Below are 7,870 nucleotides of genomic sequence, written 5' to 3'. Positions count from 1 at the left end.
TTTAACGAGCTAAAAGCAGTTTTTTTACTTTTGTTTTAGCGCATTAGCCCATATCTTGCCATGTCAAAGGCAGGGCTTGAGCACCTGCAAGAGTACGCAGCCAGAAAAATCTTGTGCAGGGGCTGGTGTGCAGTTTTAACTATGCCAGTTAAACTACATGTCATGATATAACCTTTGCTAACCATTCTAATGACCTGAATGCGATATTGGATGTGGACAGCTGTTCCTGTTGCTTGGTGCATTGTGGTTGACACTTTAGTGGGAACACTCTAGTGGGAACGCCACTCTAAAAGCTCATTCCCTTTACTAGAGAATGGCTTTATTAGTCAATTTTTTGTGAGCGTTTAGACGGACAGTATTACTTTGTACGGCCAGGTCTGCACCAACATGGTGTAATGCTACAGCAAACAATAGCAAAGGGTTGCTGGAGCATGAACTTGCCATGTTGGTGTCTGTGGCTGCATTCAGTGGAAGCACTTGTGGACTTAACTGCAGAGTCCACATGAGGCTTGTGTTAGTCTTATTCTTGCGACTGTGGATACAGAAAATATGAACCATTGCAAGATGTATTGCTGCTCATTTGTCCGTTATCCTTGCTGTCCATAGGTGCATCAGGGGTGGTAATCTCCCCGTGTCGCCTTTTGCGACAGGTTGCATTAGGGCGGGCCCTAAAAAAATGCGTACAGTTGCTCGAAGAAACGGAAAACGCCCTGGGTCAGTGGTGCTTTCATTCACTCCGAGAAGCGACAGTTTATCATTACTGATTCACTAGCAGCAGTAGTTTCGTATCTTTGATTAGTAGTTGTTAATTATAGGAGAGATGTTCATTTTTTATTTCAAGCAGCATAATGTACGTACTACAGTCAATGGGTATTTACAAAGCAAGACTGATGGTACTTATTTAAATTTATCATTTGTTTTATGAGTGCGATTGCGGTTTAAGCCGTGAAGAAAATGGCGCTTTTTATGTCAGTGTCTGAGACATATGAACGACAACACGAAGGTGTTTAATGTTCAGTTGTATGTTTGTAAAAGTCATCACATTGCTTTAAATCCTCTTTGGCTCGTACGGACACTGTCTCATGGTGGTAACGTGCATTAAAACGCCTTGAAAGGTCATGTAGCCGCTAGCGCAAACGCTGCCAAGGCCATCCCATCGCAGCGGGCAACGTCTGTTTTGTCGTCTGTTTACGCCGGTGCAAAGTCAGTTCGCATGGCGAGTGGCAGGCAAGCTCAGCAGACGGTAGCCGCAGTGCTGTGCTCTTCGGCAGCCGGTAATGCCGCCGAAAAGCTTCGTCGGTCAAGCCTAACGGGTCGCGATGTCCGCGGACACTGCACTCTTCTTTGCGGCTCAAAAACCAGGCAAGGAAAGAGGGATCCATGGAGCCTAGTATCAATTTCCTAGCCTGTCGCCCGCGCGAACCGCTTCAGCGCATTCTGTTGTTAGACAAAGCGTAGTAAACGGAGGCGACGTCACGATGACGTACTAGGAAGGCAGATCCGCTGTCGTCATGCCGCCGTCGCCGTGTCTCGAGCCAATCAGCGAAGAGCGAAGTGGACATGTCGCAACAGGCAACAGCGGGAGAATACTACCCCAGGTTCTCTCTTTTGACCATTAGATTTTTTACCATAATTTCATTTGTCTCTGGTGGATGAAAAGTGTTGATAGCTTTTGTCTGCATGATCTCCATCAATTTTTTTCATGACATTTTTTCTTTTGATAAAGCATTTTGTGATGGAAGTTTTAACTGCCGTTAAGAGGCATAAGGTCTTTGAATTGCAAAATGGTGGTGTGGTGCAGGGTGCATAAGAACAAAATATTATGTCTACTTTCACAAGTCCTGTTATATGTATGCTCACTGTCGTGCAAGAAAAAACAACTTTCTGGTCATTCTGGCCTCATAAATCTTTGTATAAAATGCTATAGAGGACATGGCTTTTGGGATTGTTCTGGCTTGTCTTGGAAATTGGCATTTCCTCAAGCATGTCACACGGCATAATGTTTTAAAGGGACACTAAAGTGAATTGCATGTTTTGGCTCTTGTGGACCGAGACTACATATGAGCTGCAGCCGTACTCCACTGCTTGGGTTCATTTTTGAAGTGCAGATAAAAGGTGCCTAGGAACTTCATCAGGCATCATTTTAACTATTGCCCATTGTCTGATATGTTCGTTTGGTCATGCCAAGTTGCTCTTTTTTTTACTTTGTCAGCCACCAATACTGCTAGCTAGGCAACAACACCAAGCTGAGTCAATTATACAACCTTGCTGGGTGCAGTGTTTTCATGCTGATGTCATAGATATATCATTAGTTGTGCTATGCTGGGGAGGTACAAACAGCCTCAGTGCATTTGCTCTCCTTGTGTTAATTGTTTGTCTGGTTGCAGGTAAAAAGTGAGCATGGCCTGGAGAGACTGAACTGCAGTATCTGGATGCAAATGAACAGCGCATGAAATTGTCTTTAGTGTCCTTTTAAAGTTCTCAGCAGTTTGTCACAGGGGTGAATGGTCTTATTTTCAAGGTTTTTATCTTTCCTATGCAAGATATATGTAAAAAAGAGTGGGAACCATGATGTGTCAGTGATAGGAAAGGCTGCATAATGGCAAGGTATAATTTTTGCAGTTACTGTGGTTGCCAGAAAATGGGTGTACAGGGCTGAACATTTGCAAGTTTGGCTGCAGCAACTTTGTGCTGCTAATGAAATACTGATCCCTCTGCCTCACTGAGTTTGATATCTGTTCAATGACAGCTTCACTCGTAGAATGTGTCCTTCTTTAGGTTCTGATAACATGTGAACATAGAGATAAAAATTAAATACTTGCTTGAGCAAATTCTAAGTTTACTAGTACGTAAGCTTACTATCTAATACAGACAAAACAATTACAAAAGCCATGTCCCATTCAGAGTCAATTTCTTTTTTTTTGGTGCTGTGCGAATTGACCAAAATTCAAAATCATTCTGAAGTTAATGTCTTAATCTTGGTGCAGAAGTGGCATTTGCGCTAAAAGTCTTATTTTAAGACAAGCAGCTTGATGTTTCTAATAATTTGTTGTTTGTTTCTCTGTCATTTGTAAAATATTTTGTAGCTCTGAATTAGTTACATGCAAGTATGAAAGGCTGTATTGCGCCTGCTAGCATGGTACATAACGACGTATTGTGCTGTGCACATGTGTTTAAAAGCTACTGTGATGAGTGACTCTTTCTGACTAGAATTTACTTTCGCAATCCTCCTTGCTAGGCATCTTTTTGTGTGTTCTTAAAAGTCATAGTGCAGTCAGTTGTAGCACACTGTCTTTACAAGCTTGTATGGGGCTGCTATGCCTTTTTATTCCCTGCTTTGGGGAAGTCTGCTATGTGTTTTGTCCTTTGTTCATGTTCCAAGTGAAGGCCTGTGCAGCTTCTGTAGTGACAGCAGCTGAAAACCGTGTGCTGCACTCTTTGCTTTTGTGCTTGTGGCTTGCATAGTAACTTAAGGGTTTACGGGTAACATGTGGAAAGAAGCCCAAAGTTAAAGGGAAGAAATGTAGTCGAGTATAACTTCAAAATCTTTTTCTAGGAAGTCATTTTATTTGTAGGGCCATCTTGGTTCTGTTTGTTTTTTACATCTTTCGGCGTAAATGAATTCAAAGTTGAGTTTTGTTGTGTGCATTTTTTTTAACCTCTGGCAGAAATTGTTGCCCAAGGCAAAATGTGGCTTTAGGAAAGGGATTGTTATGGGTGCCAATTATTTAATACTCAAAAGAAGTTGCAGTCATGTATTGAGGCAACAGTGGCTAGCACCAACTGCCATATCTCAAATTACATGCTTGTCTGTTTTTCACCAAGTGTCTGCCTTCCGTGTTAGAGGGCTGAGTACCATTGCAATAAGCATTTCAGCTCCTGTGTTTGTACCTTCAGACTGACCTGCATTAGGCTGTACTAAATTTACTGTCAGTGGTACTGAGTTCCTTTTGTGAGTAGTGTGGTTGAATATGGGACCTCGTGGGAATAGTTATTGTGGAAAGGGGCAGCACAGTCTTGATGCTATAGCACAAGACAATGTGAGCAGTGAACTACGAGGCAGAAGAGGTCACAAAGATTACTTGTATTAAAGTGTACAGTGCGTCTCTGTCTTGGGACAAGGCCGTTGTGTAAATATTGTACATAGCATTCATAGGCAGAGCTCTTCTACCAGGAACACCTAACTTGGTCAGGATGCTGTGTGAAATGTATTTGTTGTGAATATTGTAAATAGCTGTTATGAAGGTCAGTGGTGCCATGAGAAGCGATCTGTGACTCTGCAATGGATGGACAAGAAAATGGTACAGACTGCCGAGGCATCACGCTTTATTTTTGTCGAATAAAAGAACCCAAGAAGAGAAAAAGCTGAAAAAAAGAAACCTGTCGTCTCACTGCTGTGCAGAGTAAAAAATCTCGCAGTTTTGTCCTTGCTGTTCACTTCTTCCTCATTAGTCATCGTGAAGGTGAGGTCAATCTTTCTGTCCTTGACGTTGTAACCAAGCTGTCAGTATGGCTGGGTTCACTTTGCTAAACCAGTCGAACTGAAGCCAAAAGCCTTGCATTAGTTACCTGCAAGGAAAGCTTATGTGTGCATTGTGTGTCGCACTTGCGTAGAACACTCATGGAGCTCACTGCCCTGCAAACAAAGCTGCTGCTGTTATGTTCCATGGGGCAACATTTCCATGGAAGCTGTGCCATGGAGACCAATAAGACATGTAGACAAAAGCACTTAACCCAAAAACAATTAGCTGCTGTCTTGTTTAAGTTTTTTCTGTTTGTGTTGCACACTGAGAACTATACACTAAAGTGATGCCAGGTGTACCTCTGAAATTTTCATTATGTATAAATGGTGTACTACAGCAACCAGCCCTCATGGTGGCTCAGTGGTTATAGTGCTTAGCTGCTGACGCAAATGACGCGGGGTCGATCCGGTCGTGGCAGTCTCATTTCGGTGGAGGCGAAATGCTAGAGGCCAGTGTATCGCGTGTTGTCTGCTTGTCGGCACACATTAGAGAACCCTAGGTCGTCGAAATTCCCGGAGCCTTCCACTACAGCGTCACTCATAGCCTGAGTCTCTTTCAGATGTTAAACTTCGTAAAACCAAACCAAACTATAGCAACCAATGCTCTAAGTTTCATGAGAATTGTGGCAAAGATGGCTTTGAATGGCTGGTCAGTTCCAATTAATCCACCTTTAACAGTGGGAGCAGGACATGAAAGTGTAGTGCATTTTTGTTCTATCAAGAAGTTTGGAACTGACCTTTGATAATGTTGCTATTTAGGTAATTGGTTTGTAAAATTCACTGTGTTAAATACCATTCAACAGATGTCACTACTGCTGCAGTGATTGGAGTGTGACAGGCCTAGTGAACTTCCGCTGGAGTGCACATTGAGGAGGAGGAGGAGAAAACATTTATTGCAGCACTGTACTGAATTGGGAAAGGGAGGTGTGGATGGTCGTTGACCTGGGGGGCAGTCCCTATTCCGTGACGCCATTGGCCACCGCCGCTGCCCGTGCTCTCTGGACCAGGGCCCGTTGGGCCTCCAGATCCGAGCTGGACAGGGCCGCCTCCCAGCCCTCCCTAGTTGGCTGACTTATAACGGCTATATCTGTATTATACTGGCAGGCCCACACCATGTGGTATAGGTCAGCATACTGCCTGCAGAATTTGCACCTGCCCGTGAATGTCGGGTCCATGTATTTTAGTACGGCGGGATTTAAGAAATACCCGGTTTGGAGCTGTCTAAGGTTTGCACTCCTCGGTTCTGTCGAGACCCTTGGCGGGTCCCGGGAGTACCCTCCAGCAGAGGCGTAAATGGTTTGTAATATACGCGTAAGAGATTAGCGGAATCGGTATGATTGCTGCGGCAGAACCAGGGGATTGAGCGGAACCCGGGGGAAGGAACGCTCCGGCAGCCGCGTGAGCGGCGATCGTTTCCCTCAACCCCCTGGTGACCGGGCACCCATACTGTTTTTTACTCGTAGGCGAATCCAAGCTGCTCTCAAATGCCAATAGTATTCTGTGGGCAAGTGGCGCTATCCTACCCCGGACGTAATTTGGGCAGGCCTGCTGCGAGTCCGACATTATGCACGCTGCGTCGGAGTAGGTGGCGGCCAGTGCAATCGCCACTTCTTCCAACATTAGCGCGTCGCTACTTTTTACCGAGAGCCCATTCACCTGCTTTCTCTTGTGCACCACCGCAATGGTGCAGATGCCCTCCTCGGTTGGACCCGTTGCATCCACATATAGTATATGCGCCTCTTATTCCTGTAATAATTCTGAATAAATTTTGCCCTGGTTTCACGCCTCCTCTGATTATACTCCCAATTCATATTTTTGGGGAGTGGCTTAACAGACAAAGTATTTTTCCATGCCTCCGGGATGTCGACTCTTGTTCGGTGGTGGGGAGCAGCGCGAGATTGAGGTCCCGAAGGACTTGTCTGCCGGCTCTGGACACCGACAGCCTGGCAATTTCGCTTGTTCTGTGGGCCTCAGTCAGCTCCTCCACCGAATTGTGGACACCAAGTTGGAGCACGCGCTCAATGGTCGCTTTGCCAGGGAGTCCTAGCGCCTTTTTAACCGCCGCCCGAATCATCGCGTCGAGGTTCCCATGAGGGCAACGTTAAAAAGCAGCGGAGAGATTGTTCGCAGGTGGACTTTATTTTTTGCAAGGCCGTCGCATTGCTACCCCGGTTATTAATTTGTAATTGCAATCTCAGAAGCGTCTCCACCACTGGTATCTGGGTGTCGTTAACGTAAATTTGCATGTTCTTATCTAAGTTTTTATCCGTTTAATGTGTAGGAGTTCTGATTTGTTCGGAGCGCATTCCAGTACCACACTCCCGAGCTTAATCTTGCACTACCGAGGCGGTCTCTTGGAGGGCCCCCTCCATCTGCCCCGGGACGACCAGATTAATATGTCGTCTGCGTAGATGGCATGGCGTACACCATCCACGTAGGGAGCCTTCATTTGCTATGAAGGCTCCTTACATCCACGGCATTGAGCCTCTCGGGGAGGCCCATGAGGGCAACGTTAAAAATTTGGCTGTGGCTTAGCTAAGGTTAAGCCTGGATATCTCGAAGCGAAAAGCTGCGGCAAGGCAGAGGAGGAGCCGCGCGTGTAGTGAATACGGTGCTGTCTTAGAAGGTTGCTTTAGAGACATGTACTGTGGCGTGCATTCCTCTCGGGTGTGCACCAAGATACGAGAGACAGGCATTTGCTTTCCTTAAAAGCAATTTTCATTTCATTTTCCTTAAGGCCCTTACGGCGCGGTTGAAGGTATCCACCGAGATATGAGAGAGACAGGCGTCGTTTCCTTTCCTTAAAACCAATTTTCATTTTCCTTCCCTTACGGCGCGGTTCGGGTGTCCACCGTGACGTCACGCAGTTCGCGCATGCGCACCTGTGGCTTTTTCTGATGACGGGGCTCACGCTAGCCTTGGTGTTGACTAGCCTAGTGAAGCTTTTCGCTTCAAAAGCAGCGGAGAGATGACTGCTCCTTGAGGCGTCCCTCGGGTTCCCATCTTGATGGGCCCGAATTTTTCATTGCCAAGTCTGATATAAGCTTTCCTATTCTCTAAAAAGTTTTGTACATATCTGAATGTTTTCGAATTCTCGAGAATTTTGCTATGTTTAACGTTGTCAAAAGCCGCGGCTTCAGGTCAAGGGCCAAAATAGCCCTGTCCGCCGGATTCCCGAAGGGGGGGGGGAGGATGACTTCGAATCCCTATTGATTTGGAGCAGCACGTCCTGCGCTGACAAATGTGGCCGGAAGCCGAGCATGGAGTGCGGCAGTAGCTCATGCTGTTCCAAATAATTGGAGAGCCTTTGCCTCACTGCCGCCTCCATGAGCTTAATTGCGCAGGACG

The sequence above is a fragment of the Amblyomma mixtum genome, chromosome 3, assembly GCF_055824585.1.
Source record: "Amblyomma mixtum isolate Tamu chromosome 3, ASM5582458v1, whole genome shotgun sequence".
Taxonomy (NCBI): domain Eukaryota; kingdom Metazoa; phylum Arthropoda; class Arachnida; order Ixodida; family Ixodidae; genus Amblyomma; species Amblyomma mixtum.
This window is presented reverse-complemented; position numbering follows the sequence as displayed.